Source organism: Ambystoma mexicanum, chromosome 1p, assembly GCF_040938575.1.
Source record: "Ambystoma mexicanum isolate Mex_15411 chromosome 1p, UKY_AmexF1_1, whole genome shotgun sequence".
Taxonomy (NCBI): Eukaryota; Metazoa; Chordata; class Amphibia; order Caudata; family Ambystomatidae; genus Ambystoma; species Ambystoma mexicanum.
Window position 1 is genome coordinate 1288432792 of NC_090921.1, and position 16550 is coordinate 1288449341.

Sequence of the window (16550 nt, forward strand, 5' to 3'; positions counted from 1 at the left end):
GCCATCCTCAGAAGCCCTGGATGTGGCACGTGCGATCCATGGACTACTGATGTTTCTGCGCATGAATCGTCCAATTCAAGGGGGTGGGGAGAGAAATTTACCCAGGGTAGAAAATTTTCTCTTTAGTGGTGGCTCTGAAAAGAGCCTATTTTTTGTAAAGGTGGTTGTAAAGAAACGCAAACACTGAAAAGAGCAGGGTAACTCTAGCCTCTGGACCAGAGTATTATAATAACATCAAGAAACAGAAAAGATATGTCCAGAGCAAAATATGTTTAGAAAAAATGTATCCAAATTTATTAAAGGTGATACAAAAATTGAAAACTAGTGAATAAATCACTCAAAATTATTATACACTGATCATTTTAACATAACAGAACAGCAGCAACAATATGCCGAAAATCGGCTAAAACTTCATCACTCATACTCAACATACATAGTACATACATACACACACAACTCATCATACCGTGGCATACATCCAAAGTACTAAAAACACAGAAAACATGCTAAGAACCAATGGGGAAGAGGAATTCATAACTAGTCCCCATAATAACACTCATTATTGCGGTGTTTACAAACAATAGAAATAATTCACAAACAATCTATTGTCAGGGTGGATAGGAAGAACAATTGCAAAGATCACATCCCTGTAGAATTTTTCTCTCGACCGGTTTCGACGTGTAGTGGTGGTTAACTGAACGTCTTCCTCAGGAGGTGGGTGTTACCATTCTGAAAAACAAGTACGCAAAAGCGACTATAAGCTACTACATGAAAAAGTCTTTGCCGACTGCCTGTAACATACAATTAAAGAAGGAGAAAAAGGACTGCTGCTAGCAGCCTAAGTTATTAAAAACAATTAAGAACCGTGTATACCATAGTGAAAATAAGCATATACGGCCCCCGCTACAACAGCTGTGTAAACCAGAACAAGAGGGTAAGTGACTCCCAAAAGAGAACCGTGCAAGATGAAAGGGAACCTTCAAGACCATGGTGGATCGGCAACAAGAATGTATATATATAATAATATATATCTAAATACCAAAAAAGCCTGACCAATGGCAATGTCTGTATCTAAAAAGAACTAGTAGTGGACTAACCTGATGAAAACCTAGCTGCTGCAAAAATCTATGCAGTGTAGTGTGGCCAGTCACGCGAGACAATTCAGGACTAAAACATAACCTGAAACCAGAAACAAGACCAGAATGCACTAGGTCAGATAAATAAAAAACCTAGGTTCAAAGTGGAGTGCCTATGACTAAGGCAAAAATAATAATAATAGCTCACCTGGAGGGCGCCCCATGCAGTTTAAGATGATCCAGCGCTGCATGTATTTGAAAAGTGAAGAGGCAGCGCAACTTAGCCTGAGCCTTCAACGCCGTCTGTAAATGACTACAAAAGTGGCAAAAAAGCTTCATTACAATGTTAAATGGCAAGCAGTGACCCACGTCTTACCAGAGTACAAGGGCACTGCATGAAATGCCTCTAAAAGATCTCCAATAAAATGGGAGGAAGCCTACAGACGACCACACCGTTCTGGGGGATCCAAAAGGTGTTTAAATGTAAATGCACGAAAAGCCCAATAAATCAAATGGAGCTACGAGCACAATTGAAATGAGAAGGTAAACTTAAGGGCAAATGGCAGCTGTCTAAGATAAACGGTGCTATGTTTAAATATAAACACACGAAGTGCCAAATAAATCAATTGGAGCAGCTCACACAATTGAAATGTAATAGTGAGCTCAAAGGCAACAAACAGTAGTCTAAAGGGCGACGCTGCAAAGTTAATTATGCAGAGGACTGTAGCTGAAAAGCTATTAACATTGCAGGAAGGCTGGCCACACGCTTACCTGCAAAACGGTTGTAAAGAAACACCTTTTGTTTTGTATTTTTGGGGGAGGGAGGGTTCTCTTCTTATCCTCCTTACTGCCTTACGTCAACCTCTGCAAAGCATCCCTTAGATTGAGAAAGAAATGGTGTTTCTAAGGGTGGACAAAGAATTGCCATCTGCAGTGAAATAGTTCACAGTAAGAGAATCAGTGTTCTGATTGTGAAAAGAGAACATCCCTGCACTATGCAAAAAGGTAGACATGCCTCTATTTACAAGACACCTTCTGGCAGTTTACTGTGGACAGAGGACATTGGGGTTGTTCCATATTGCTCTAGGTGGTATCTGCGAGAAAACCACCTTTGCACTGGCAAAAAGCAGCATCAGTGCCTTCACCAAGTCATTCAGTGCACTGAGCAAACTTGGAGCACTGATGTAACCCAGATGAAGTGCTCACCACAATGCACCACTAGAACATCAGAAATGCTGAAAGTTTCCATAACTCTGCACTCCTTGCAAATTGCGGCCAGGCACACTGGACCACAAAGCCTCCACATCTTGAAAACCAACATTGGCAGAAATGCCTCTTCCTTCTGCATTCCTCTCCAGATCATTTACAAATGAATCTCCAACAATCAACACCCTGTCTTTCTGCATCCCTGCCATCTTCACTGTACACAGCAATGAAAAACAGTATTACCTTCTCTTCTTATGAAGGACAACTTGAACACCTGAATGCTAATCCCCACAGTCCCATTTCCATGCCAGGTATGCTGAGAAGCCCTGGATGTGGCACGCCCTGACACAGGGGCAGCCCTTCTTCCCTTTCCACTTCACTCTTTGCAGCACTCCATCATTGGCTACTGTTAAGCAGTCACACAGCCACCCACCAATCACATCCAATAACTCTACATCTAACTGTCATCACAGTTCAACACTTTAGATGTACTGTTGAACACTCAGAGTACAGGTCTCCTGTTATTCCAAAGCACCTCCATCAAAAAGTACTATAAAACTCTCCAAGATTTCTGCTTCCTGATTCATCCACATATGCATCCATCAACACAAACTACAGATATGCATATATTTTGTAGAGTACATTTGCAACTCTTTTATAAATGCATGTGAACAGGGTGCCTGCCACTTTGCATAACCTACTCAATAATCATACTCTCATTTGTCCCAACTCCTGACATCAAGTGGCAGTTACTTACAATGATGTGTGCTTTCTAAGTTTTCTTTTAATGGCCACTTGCATAACAGTGTCATGATCTCTGCTTCCAAAAGGTCAGGGTTTTCCCAACTCCCTTGGAAGCAGATCCATAACCCAGGTTCCGAGTGCCAACCAGTCCCAATTGGGACCTTTTGGACCCAGTCCTGGCGCCAGTGGCACCAGGCTCATAAATATGCCCAGTCCCAGCGCTGGAAGCGCCGGGCTCATAATGCTTGGGTGGACTTACCTGCAGCAGACCATGCTGCTTACTTGCCTGCCAGTTGAGCCTCTGATCCTCTTCTGTTTGGAACTACTTTTCCTGTTGGGTGGGGCAGGAGCCACTCCCTAGGTTCAGAACACTGGAACTCTTCTGGAAAGCAGGAACTCTTTTCTTACCTAGGCGTGGCTGTGGAAGGAGACACCTAAGCACTACAGGAGGCTATTTAAACCACACCCGATGGATGAATCTTGCTTTGCGTTATTCTGCATCCTCTGCAGCAGAACGCTCATCGTGTCTTCTGCATCTGATCCTGGGCCTAAGGAAAAAGGCTTACCATCCTGAATCCAGTCTTCAGCAACACCTATAAAGACAAGAAAGAACAGGTTAGCATTACGGTCTTCAGTGACAGCGCTTCACTTTACCTGGTCCATCGGCTGTCACCAACGCCTCGCGCTGCATTCCGGCATCTGAAAGACAAAGGCTTACCTACTCTTCGTGCGCTCCGGAGGTCTTCGCACTGCATTCCGGCATCTGAAAGACAAAGGCTTACCTACTCTTCGTGCGCTCCGGAGGTCTTCGCACTGCATTCCGGCATCTGAAAGACAAAAGCTTACCAACTCTTCGCACGCTCCGGAGGCCTTCGGCGCTGCATCCCGCATCTGAAAGACAAAACAAGGTGCGTTTAAAGACATTGGGGGCAGACTGGTCGATCCCTCTAGTAAATCAAGATGATCCGGTCCTCCATGATTTTCAAGCTTTTCAGCTCAGTATGGAAAAACTGTTCGCAAGACATTCACAGGGGCAGGCCTTGGACAATGAGCTTCTTTCGTTGCGACAAGGTAATCAAGACCTTTTGGCTTATATTGCGTCTTTCAACAGACTGATAGTGGAAACTCAATGGCCTGAGGACAAAAGGATTATGCTGTTTTACAGAGGTCTACGTGGAGAGCTCAAAGATGTGTTAGCCCAAGTAGTGAATCCCCCACAAGATTGTTCGGACTATATAGACTTAGTCGTTCAAATAGATCACACACTGCAGAACAGGAAGGCCGATCGTTCCAAGTTTGATGCTCGAGTATTTTCCAAACCGCCGACTCCTTCCAAAGGAGTAGACTCCGGGGAACCCATGCAAATAGGGGGCCTGAAAGGTCCTCTAACACAAAAGGAGCGGGAAAGGAGAAAACAGTTGCAATTATGCCTCTATTGTGGAAACTCAGGGCACTTTCTTCGAGACTGTCCGGTGAAACCTGCCAAGAAGGCAGTAGGAGCTGCAGTTACCAAAGTTACAAACTCTGAGCAGGGAAACGACCTCGCCCGACAAGAATAGAGGTCCTCTTGCCGAGCGTGAAAACCAGTTCCGTGACCTCGCATTTCGTGATACCTATGGTCCTCATTAGCCCTGATAATCCGGATCGATTACATGCAATTGAAGCTTACGTCGACAGCGGTGCCATCGGCAATTATGTGGATCATGAAATGGTTTTGAGGATGAATCTAACTCTTTGTCCCAAGGCTGTAAAGGACGTCATTACTACGGTGGATGGTACGGAGATAGCCTCCGGGCCAGTAACGCATACCACTCAAGAGGTGACGCTAGTAAGTCAAGATGGACACCATGAGAAGATTGTGTTCGATGTGATCAAGGCTCCTCAGTTTCAGATTATTCTAGGAATACCTTGGTTAGAGAAACACAATCCTCTGATCGATTGGCGAGCAAGAACGGTCCAGTTTCCAGAATGTGTCTCTACTTGTCACCCTCCACCTGGTGTTGCACTGGCAGCAATTTCTTCAGAGACTCTCCAGTTACCTCCCGAATACCTAGAATACCAAGATGTTTTCCGGAAGGATCAGGCTAACTCTCTACCTCCTCATAGGTCTTATGACTGCCAGATAGACCTGATACCTGGATCTACTCCTCCTTGTAGTAGAATTTATGCCCTCACCGAGCCTGAGAACCTTCACCTTCGACAATACCTGGATCAATACCTGGCAAATGGGTTTATTCGTCCTTCCAAGTCCCCTGCTTCTTCAGCTTTGTTCTTCGTTCCAAAAAAGGAAGGAGACCTTAGAACTTGTATAGATTATCGCTCCCTGAACCAGATCACCGTCAAGAATAGATATCCGTTACCTTTGATCCCTGAACTCCTGGACCAAGTCAGAAAAGCATGCATATATACAAAGCTGGATCTTAGAGGAGCCTACCACTTGGTACGAGTAAAAGAGGGCGATGAATGGAAGACGGCCTTCCGCACCAAATATGGGCTATTTGAATATCAGGTCATGCCCTTCCGACTTTGCAATGCCCCGGCCGCCTTTCAATATTTTATGAACGATGTCCTCAGAGAGCTCATAGATGTGTGTGTTGTTGTTTACATTGACGACATCCTCGTTTATTCTTCATCGGAATCTGAACATCGGAAACACGTGAAAATGGTCCTCGAAAGATTGCGTCAACACAAACCTTTCGCTAAGTTGGAAAAATGTGTTTTCAACGTGACTGAAGTTGAATTCTTGGGATTCATATTATCACCTAGCGGAGTGCGTATGGATTCAAAGAAGGTCGATGCAGTTCTCAAATGGCCATCACCATCCTCCGTAAAAGGTGTGCAAAGCATGTTAGGCTTCGCTAACTTTTACCGCAGGTTTATCCCCGAATTTTCTCGAATAGTCCAGCCCATCACTGCCTTGTTAAAGAAAAACAAACCTTTTGAATGGTCTACCGAGGCGGAACAAGCTTTCCAGGATTTGAAGACTAAATTCATCTCTGCACCAATCTTAAAACACCCTCGCCCCGAACTCCCCTACATCGTGGAAACTGATGCTTCAAGCCTTGCCATGGGGGCAGTTCTATCACAAAAGGACCCGGTAACCAATCAGTTGCATCCCGTGGCATTTTGGTCCCGCAAATTCTCGCCTCCTGAAATCAATTACACGATTACTGACAAGGAACTTCTGGCTATCAAGTCTGCCTTAAAGGCTTGGCGGCATTATCTGCTGGGGGCCCGACACACCGTTACTGTGATTACGGATCACCGAAACCTGCAATATTTGAAAACCGCAAAAGCCCAATCCTCTAGACAACTCCGTTGGGCATTATTCTTTGCCGAGTTTGACTTCATAATTACCTATCGACCTGGTACAAAAAACGGTAAAGCTGATGCCCTTTCTCGGATGGGAGTGGAAGAACACTTGATCAACCCTAAACCTGTACCAATCATTCCCGAACAAAGAATTCTGGGTGTAATCGCCACACAATCCATAGAGGAAGTTAAGGATAAAGCCAGGCAACTTGTAACTCCAGCAGACATACAGAATTGGCATCTGCAGGGAAAGGACTTTGCAGTAAAGGACAACTTATTGTATTTCCAAGAACGATTATACCTGCCCAGCACAGATTTACAGAAAAAAGTAATCTCTTGTTATCACGATTCTTTAATGGAAGGACATCCCGGTATGGCCAAGACCTCAGAAAAGATCAAGCGCTACTTCTGGTGGCCGTCTTGGAAAAAAGATATCAGAGACTTTATAATGTCCTGTGGAGTATGCGCCCAAAACAAGAGTCAAAAGGAAAGACCAGCAGGCCTCTTACGCCCTATTGACATCCCACCTCGCCCTTGGCATACGCTTTCTATGGACTTCATCACCGATCTACCTCCATGCTCCGGATACAATACGATTCTAGTAATCGTGGACTTATTCTCCAAGATGGCGCATTTCATTCCGCTCAAAGGCTTGCCAACAGCAGCAACTGTGGCCCGAGAATTTCTCGAAAACATCGTCCGACTGCACGGTTTTCCTCGTTTCTAATTTCGGATCGAGGTAGTCAATTTATTTCTCATTTTTGGCGAAGTGGCTGTCGGTCGGCTCAAATTGATGTGAGACTATCGACCAGTCACCACCCTCAGACCGACGGACAAACCGAGAGGACCAATCAAACTCTGGAACAGTATTTACGCTGCATGCTGCAACAAACTGAAAAAACTTGGAAAGACATCCTTTGGATAGCCGAATATGCCTACAATAACTCTGTCCATTCGGGAACTGGGAAAACCCCGTTTTTTCTTTTATACGGCAGTCACCCTCGAACCTCGGAGTTGGATCCCCTCCAAGATCTTGAAACACCAGCAGTAGACTACCTGCATTCTACAATCACCCAAGCCTTTAAGGAAGCTGTTTCTCACCTTCAAAGGGCTAAAGAACAATACAAGAAAGGAGCAGATCAACATCGGAAGGAAGCCCCTCAATATCAAGTAGGGGATCAAGTCTGGTTATCCACCAAATATCTACCTCTAAAAGGGCCACGCACATTCAACCCAAGATACCTTGGTCCCTATTCCATCACTACCATAGTAAACCCAGTAGCGGTCAAGTTGGACTTGCCCCCGCACATGAAGATACATCCGGTCTTCCACGTCTCTCTATTAAAACCCGTGCAACCTCAAACCCGACTAACTAAATCTCCAAAACCCATCCTAGTTGATGGAGAACTCGAGTTTGAAGTCAAAAGCATTCTGGACTCCAAGATCTCCAAATCTAAACTATTTTACCTAATTGACTGGAAAGGCTACGGCCCCCAAGAGAGATCCTGGGAACCTGCTGAATATGTCCACGCTCCTCGCCTAATCAAAAGATTTCACTGAACATTTCCTGACAAGCCAAAACCCCCGGAGAAGCCCGGTTTGGGAGGGGCCTTGAGGGGGGGTACTGTCATGATCTCTGCTTCCAAAAGGTCAGGGTTTTCCCAACTCCCTTGGAAGCAGATCCATAACCCAGGTTCCGAGTGCCAACCAGTCCCAATTGGGACCTTTTGGACCCAGTCCTGGCGCCAGTGGCACCAGGCTCATAAATATGCCCAGTCCCAGCGCTGGAAGCGCCGGGCTCATAATGCTTGGGTGGACTTACCTGCAGCAGACCATGCTGCTTACTTGCCTGCCAGTTGAGCCTCTGATCCTCTTCTGTTTGGAACTACTTTTCCTGTTGGGTGGGGCAGGAGCCACTCCCTAGGTTCAGAACACTGGAACTCTTCTGGAAAGCAGGAACTCTTTTCTTACCTAGGCGTGGCTGTGGAAGGAGACCCCTAAGCACTACAGGAGGCTATTTAAACCACACCCGATGGATGAATCTTGCTTTGCGTTATTCTGCATCCTCTGCAGCAGAACGCTCATCGTGTCTTCTGCATCTGATCCTGGGCCTAAGGAAAAAGGCTTACCATCCTGAATCCAGTCTTCAGCAACACCTATAAAGACAAGAAAGAACAGGTTAGCATTACGGTCTTCAGTGACAGCGCTTCACTTACCTGGTCCATCGGCTGTCACCAACGCCTCGCGCTGCATTCCGGCATCTGAAAGACAAAGGCTTACCTACTCTTCGTGCACTCCGGAGGTCTTCGCACTGCATTCCGGCATCTGAAAGACAAAGGCTTACCTACTCTTCGTGCGCTCCGGAGGTCTTCGCACTGCATTCCGGCATCTGAAAGACAAAAGCTTACCAACTCTTCGCACGCTCCGGAGGCCTTCGGCGCTGCATCCCGCATCTGAAAGACAAAACAAGGTGCGTTTAAAGACATTGGGGAACTTTAATACTCACGTGCCATTACTCCTTTCCACATCTAACCCAGTGGGTATTCCGGCACCCTGCAGCCGCTCCGAACTTGTACCTGCAAAATAAAATGACAGTTAGAGCGCATCGTGAAGCAGGCAACAAGCGCTTACTTACGTGCTTCCAGGCGCTTCTATTCATCACACTGGCTCCATCTTCAACTCACTTCAGCCCGTCATCCGCCATCGCCGGAACCCTGCAAAACAAGAGACATCATTACTAAAGACTTTTAAAGACATTAGAATTACTCGAAACTTACCGTTCGTGCAGTAAACGACGGACAGCAGTCCTCTGAAGTCAAGAGGCCTGCTCCCCTTATCCAGTGAAGAAACTGGTTACAGCACCCTGCCCCGAGGCAGATGGAGAGCACGGCGTTCACTTACCTAAGGTGAGAGCGTTAACCTTTGGGGTTCTACAGGAGAAGAGAAAGGGAAGAAGAGAGAGACATTCAATAACCCAGTTCATTAATCCCATATTTTCTATCTGCAGACATCTTACCCTTCGAGTCAGACATACAGTGCACAGAGGTCCAGCCCAAAGAGCCAGCCGCGTGTTACACATCACCTTTGAAGATACGGTATACGCCCAGTCAAGACCGGCGCCTCTACGGGAATCAGGTGAGCGTTACAAACAGTTGCAAACCACATATTACAATTTTAGCAGCACTCTGTATGATTTTTTTGTTTAAAAAAAAGAAAAGAAAACCAGATTGGGAACATTTGCACAGCATGTTCAAGTGCCAGATCCGATGTGAATCTTTAATATATTACCACGAAATGCATGCTTGCCATATCACCCATTCTAATGTGCAAACTGTTATTTTCTTCTTTCTTTCTGTCAATTTTACAACCACTTCTTCCACTAACACACCTGCTGTAAAATGCTCAGAATGCACACAAAAAAGGAAAACTGCATGTGTGTTACCAAAGCAGGGCAAGTTCAAAGGTTGCAAAATTAACAAAATGCACTGCGCTTACAACTACTAATTTCAGCACCATTTGAAGGAAAGCAAACAAATGCATGTGTACATTGGCAACAATGCTATCTGTACATTTTGATAAATAAATGAAAGGACCAGGAAAGGATTTCTGCAACATACTGCAATGGCACTCATGTAGCAAGCATCTATGTGTGGCAAAGTTAATACAATTCCACACACTAACATTCTTCTTTCTAATCTGTGCATCGTTCCGGGCGTCTGCCTTTTTCTCACCCTACTAGGACTTGCACTACTCCATTTTCAATGCAAATAGTGCAAAAACAACTCACACACTTGGAAAACTGCAGCCCCTTAGGGCATACTTATCACTGCAAACGACCACACTGAGAGGTTGAGGGTAGTTTCAAAACAGCAAGCGAACCCTCAATAAAAGGGAAAACCCTTTAACCATCAAACAAAACAAGCTTGTTGTTTAGGTTGTTTGTCGTTATAGGGAAGACATTCACATATGTAGTCAAGTTTTAGACATCAAAAATCAATGAGTAGATCAACATGTTACAAAAATACATATTTTAATGGTTATTATTCAAAGTTAATATTAAACAACACAACTAATTCAACCGGCAACTCATCAAGCCAGTTAATAGACTAGGTCCAAGGTGAAATTCCTTACAGTGTCTTGCTTCTCAAAGTGACTCATGCTCTGCAAAATCGCACTGGACATACCTCATTCAGCACTCCTCCACTTCCATCTCATTCCCAACTTCTCATAAACATACTCAATACATAAAAAGTTTACACCAACAAAAAAATACATGTTTCTTTCCTAGTAGTTTATTTGTGTCAATCAAAGGAAGTTCATCAGGGGCTAAAAGGTTTTGTACAAGATGAATGTTGCAAATATGTTCGCCATCTTGGCCTTCTAATAGGTTTCCAGATTCCTAACATGGTCAGGCTGTCAAGTCTTCAATCCTTGAAATAAAATGGGGCTAAATCAACTGCAGATGTCTCCCCCTACAACAAAACAGCAGACATAAGAAAATCAATGTCCACATGTGACTGAGTTTAAGTATCATTTAGACTACCAATTGCAATTAATCCAAATAAAATGTAGTAGTCATGCTTTCCATTAGCATCCCTCATCTCAAAATTCTCTCTTATCCTCAAATCTGAAAACTCCACTTAAGTAAACAAGCCTATCCCATAACATCAACCGCAGGGACAGCTGTCAAAAAACTGAGTGATATTCAGACTTGCCAACTCAATTCTAACATCAGTCAGGTGTACGCCCTTCTGCTAGAGGCATTCCCCTCTCGTTGTGGCTGAGGTAGGGTGGGTCCTCCCCTTTGTTGACATCTTGAACCCTTAAAGAAATAAAATGACAGTACAGCATGAAACGGTGCGTCATCGACCACTCTCCCCGTGCTCACCTTATTGCGTTAGTCCGGCACGGTTAAGAACACTGCTTTGATCCTTTTCTCAGTAGTCAACCACCTCGCGTCATCAAGACCTTGTGTCGGAGTCTCTCCTTGGAATAATAAAGCCCAAGGAGCTGGAAGAGTGAGAAGACAGGGGTCATAAATCCATCTGACCCGATACACTAATAGTCCTCCCACCCACCGGGTACTCTGTTTTTGTCTATGGGTTGTGTTCTGAAACTCATGCTTACCCCAAGAATGCCAATACGTGTCTTGGGATTTGCAATACAAGCGTCAGTGTGTTCTGCTGAAACACATTTCTGGTTGTACTGCAAAGGCTCGTCCGCGTTCGAACCCGGTCACTCTAATTGATATCTTGCCCAAGTGCTACCGGGGAACAGAAAGTGAGTGCAAGGTTTCAAGCTGACACACAATCGCGGGCGTCTCACTCTCCTTTCTGTGGCTGAATGCAGTGTATTATTCATGCTGTAGATACAAACAGACGTGGGAGGCCACTAGAGAGTGTTGTCGGGGACCACTGTTACCACTATCGTCCTCGGACCCGCATCGCAAAAATGATCTTACCAGGCGCCGCTTCATATGGGGGCGTACATCTTCCTCTCGGCAGTAAGGGCAAAAAAGGCTTGACCCGACTACGAAGTGACCTACATTGTTCGAGTCCTGGTTTTAAACCTTCACGTTCCCAATAAACTCATATCTCATTGGTGCATTGCGCATATGGGAGCTAACTTAGAGTCCGGTGTTTGGTAGTCCACTTTTTGTGTTTAGTCCCTCTGACAGTGTCACCGCATATTTTCAACTTGTTCCGCCCTATCGGCACTTGCTCCATAGTTCCAATGGGCCATCGATGTTTAAGTGGACCTTCCACCTGTGGGACTAAGACGGTTGCAAGATTGTTAAGATAACAGAACACCACTACCACGGAAGGTCGGTGAGTTTGATGTATTCTTTATCCATCCATGTTTCGACCATTTTATAGCTGCGGTGAAAATAAGAACCACGTATGGGTCCTAGTTGCGTATCCGATCTTGCATAACCAAAAACTCGGGGTGCATTCATATTTGGCTTGAGGTTACATCTCCTGTTGATTCGCGCAGGGACCAGAACATGTAGGATTAGTCTGTAGTGTATTTGCTACGTCTAGGTTGCCCACTCCTTGTTTCGAATGCATACCTCAGATACAGTGAGGATTCTTTCTGCCACCTTCCTTTAGATCATCCAATCCATTTTCTCGTTTAGGCCTGTTTGCATGCTTTTGGTCAAGAAAATAAACTGCTGCTCTTTTTTCAGTAACAGTTTCTTGTCCTTATTCGAGTCTGTACCCTGTTTCAGTTTGTATAGAATGGACCATCTCAGGTCCTCTATACGGTGGGTTTGCTCTATCCAGTGGTCCACCAATGGTGCGGTACGAGTGTGGTTTTTGGCACAACTTCTGTGTTTGCTTATTCGTAATTTAGCTTTTCTGTCTGTTTTTCTGATGTACAGCTTATTGCATGGGCACCATATAACATAAATGACCATACTTGAGTTGCAATTTATGTGTGTCTTTTGTTGCTTATTACTGCACCACCAGCCCCCATACCAACAATGCTGATTGATTCTTCCAAGCCCCCATTCCTATACAGTGCCGTACAATTGCACACACGTACTGACTAACATTTTCCAACACATGACTTTCCAGGCCAACATGGCCTGTAATATCCCAATGATACTGTGAAGCTTGCTGCCAAACAAGTTTTAGCAATCTTATTGTCCTTATTCAAGTCTGTACCCTGTTTCAGTTTGTATAGAATGGACCATCTCAGGTCCTCTATACGGTGGGTTTGCTCTATCCAGTGGTCCACCAATGGTGCGGTACGAGTGTGGTTTTTGGCACAACTTCTGTGTTTGCTTATTCGTAATTTAGCTTTTCTGTCTGTTTTTCTGATGTACAGCTTATTGCATGGGCACCATATAACATAAATGACCATACTTGAGTTGCAATTTATGTGTGTCTTTTGTTGCTTATTACTGCACCACCAGCCCCCATACCAACAATGCTGATTGATTCTTCCAAGCCCCCATTCCTATACAGTGCCGTACAATTGCACACACGTACTGACTAACATTTTCCAACACATGACTTTCCAGGCCAACATGGCCTGTAATATCCCAATGATACTGTGAAGCTTGCTGCCAAACAAGTTTTAGCAATCTTATTGTCCTTATTCAAGTCTGTACCCTGTTTCAGTTTGTATAGAATGGACCATCTCAGGTCCTCTATACGGTGGGTTTGCTCTATCCAGTGGTCCACGAATGGTGCGGTACGAGTGTGGTTTTTGACACAACATCTGTGCTTGCTTATTCGTAATTTAGCTTTTCTGTCTGTTTTTCTGATGTACAGCTTATTGCATGGGCACCATATAACATAAATGACCATACTTGAGTTGCAATTTATGTGGGTCTTTTGTTGCTTATTACTGCACCACCGGCCCCCATACCAACAATGCTGATTGATGACCATGTGTCAGTCTGCAGACCTCACCTATGCTAACATTTTGAAAAGCATTCGCATTGGTGTGCTTTCTAAGGATGCACAGTCTATCTTTAATAGTAGACTCATCCATGAGCTATGCGGGCATAACACATCTGCTGCTGGTGTCATGGAACAATTAGCACACAAACATGTGTAATGTATGTCCTTAATGCCAACCTTAGCAAGCTGTGCACAATTCAATGAAACATTGTTAAAAAAAGAAATGCAACCAATAGTGCAAATTAATTCCACGGACCTACTGGAAGTGTATGGTATGACACTGCCTATGTGTCAACAAGCCACAGCATGACAAAATAACTTAGAAAACTGTATCTCCAACACAGCTGGTTTGGAGAAAATATTAACATTGGGCCTCATTGCGAGTTTGGCGGTAGACGTGCCGGTAAAACTGGCACGGCTGCCGCCAAACTCGTAAAAATACTGGCACCCAGCAATGGGCAATTACCGGGGTATTCCGACCCCGCCGGACCCGGTAATTACCTATTGCCGGGTGCTGGTAATTGTCAGTGCCCATTCCCATTTGAGCCCCACAGGTCTCTATGAGAATGGGGAGCACGGTAGCACCGGCACCGTTAATAACTACCGTCAAGTTCTGCTCGCGAGTGCCGGTATGGCTGTCAGGACAGACTTGGCGGCCGTGATGACACCTGCTAGCAGAACTTATAGTTTGCTGGTCCGGGAACTACGGTACCGGCAAGCTTACCGGTACCGCAGTTCCCGGACCGGCAAACTTGTGATGACCCCGATTGTGTTTAAACTGTAGAGTAATGCTAAAACGTAACCTTGACGTGGAGCAAGGTTTAGTTAATAGAGCACTTGGTACAGTTGTTGGCTTCAGACACATCCACTTGACAACAACATTCAGTTTGTCAACATCCGCTTTTACAAACTTTCAGAAGTTAAAAGGATAGGACGCTCAACAGCCCGATTCCTTCTTTTCAAAGACATGTATGTACGCAGAGAACAGTTTTCTCCGTCTCTTGCATATGGTCACTATTCATAAATCGCAATGTCTAACCCTAGATCAGGCATTGATTGACATTGGCAGCACAGTCTTTAAAGAAGGTATGAGTTACGTAGCACTGTCATGACTACGTACACTTGAAGGACTATTTCTAGTCAATTTTGATACAAAGTCAAGGCTGACATGCCTTGCATCGTAGAGTGCAACAGACTATGTGCACTCTACACACCCCATCTCGATATGTACCCTGTTACTCAAAAAGGAAAACTTGTTAAAAAAAAAATAATGCAAACAGAACTTATAAGAGATCTCCTAACGGTACCACCAAAGAAATTGAAAGCAGCTGCTACTCCATCAAGTAGCACAACCACAAAAGGATGTAGTGCAAATGCACATCCAACAGCACAAAGAAAGAGAAGTATGTCTTCAAAAAAACAAGTGGAGCTCCAGCAAATGACACAGACACAGAACTATCGGGTCCATCCAAATTATCCAACACAACTGGTGTAAATTCCTATGCAAACATAGCAATCAATGTTCTGTTCCGAATGTATACGAATTGACCGAATGACAATTGATCGCAGGAGAATTGATCGCAGGAGAAATGATCTAATTTAAAAGGTCAATTAGGACATATATGTGAGAGGAAACCCCCCGCAACTCCCTCACCCAATCCAAAACCCCCCACAACACCCCACCAAATCACCTTATATTATTTATTATCCCAAACCCACCCCACACATATATAAAAGAACTAAAATAAAGGTAAAGGTCAATTGTGAGAAGGTCAATTAGGACCAATATTATTCGGTCAATTAGAACAAAAGGTCAATTTGAAAAGTCAATGTAGGTAATACCTTCTGTTCCAATTACCACCAATTGTTGAAACACGTACTTGAACTGCGCAGACCAGTTGTGTTTGCAAATGCCCCTCCTTTATAGAAATGCAACAAACAATCCTGACAACACTTAGTGTCTCAGGAATAAGGCGGGAATGGTGAGATTCACCATTAACACACAAGATCCACAAGAATTTCTAATGTACTTACTGCAAGTCCTCAAAAGCAACAACATACCTATAAATGAAATCTTCCAGATTTCATATATGTGGAAACATACATGCACTCTCTGCAGCCATGTGGCGCAGGATCAAGTCCCTAATGAATGCTTTGTGTATGTATCTATACCTAATTGGGAATCCATTCCATGTCAGCAGCTGGTGAAAAAATGCAAATCATGGCATATTATGTACTGTTTGCAATTCAGACAATCGTTCCACCTTACACATAAACTCACATAGCCAATATGTAACAGTAATGCTTTTAAGATACAACACAGATGGTACCAAAAACAATTGCAAGCTTACTAGCTTCACACACAGGCAAGTATAGCTTGGCAAGAAAACCTTCACACCAGTAGGCATAATCTACCATATGGGTGCCACAAGCAGTGCAGGTCACTATACTGCATACATTAAAAATAAAAGTGGGTGGTTTGAATCCAATGATACTTCCATTACTCTGAAACAGAGATTACCAGCAAATTTAGCAAATGCCTACTTAATATTCCTGAAACCTAAATGTACTCACTGACCTGTAAAAGCAGAATAACCTACTGCCTGATGGACACAATAGGTATGTAAGTGCAAATGAAAAATACCCTTCTGCCCTGTGAAACTGTAAGAAGTTAGCATACACCAACTGGCCCGTGAATACATCGGTTGCACTGCTATACAGTTTTGACCCAATGATTATAGACACAGAAACAACTGTGGAAAAGACACACTAATACTAGTACTTAAAAAGAACTGAGTAT

At 44.2% G+C, this 16550-nt stretch overlaps 1 long non-coding RNA gene across 2 annotated transcripts; it reads right to left on the bottom strand.

Moving 5' to 3' along the window:
* Positions 1-267: 267 nt before the first annotated feature.
* LOC138574582 (uncharacterized) lies at positions 268-1392 on the bottom strand. 2 transcript variants are annotated; one of them, XR_011303939.1, is made up of 2 exons: positions 1285-1392; positions 268-729 (listed from the first exon to the last, which is right to left on the bottom strand). It is a non-coding gene; the product is annotated as an uncharacterized lncRNA (long non-coding RNA). The 2 variants fall into 2 exon arrangements; XR_011303940.1 differs by having other exon boundaries at positions 268-1179.
* Positions 1393-16550: the final 15158 nt, after the last annotated feature.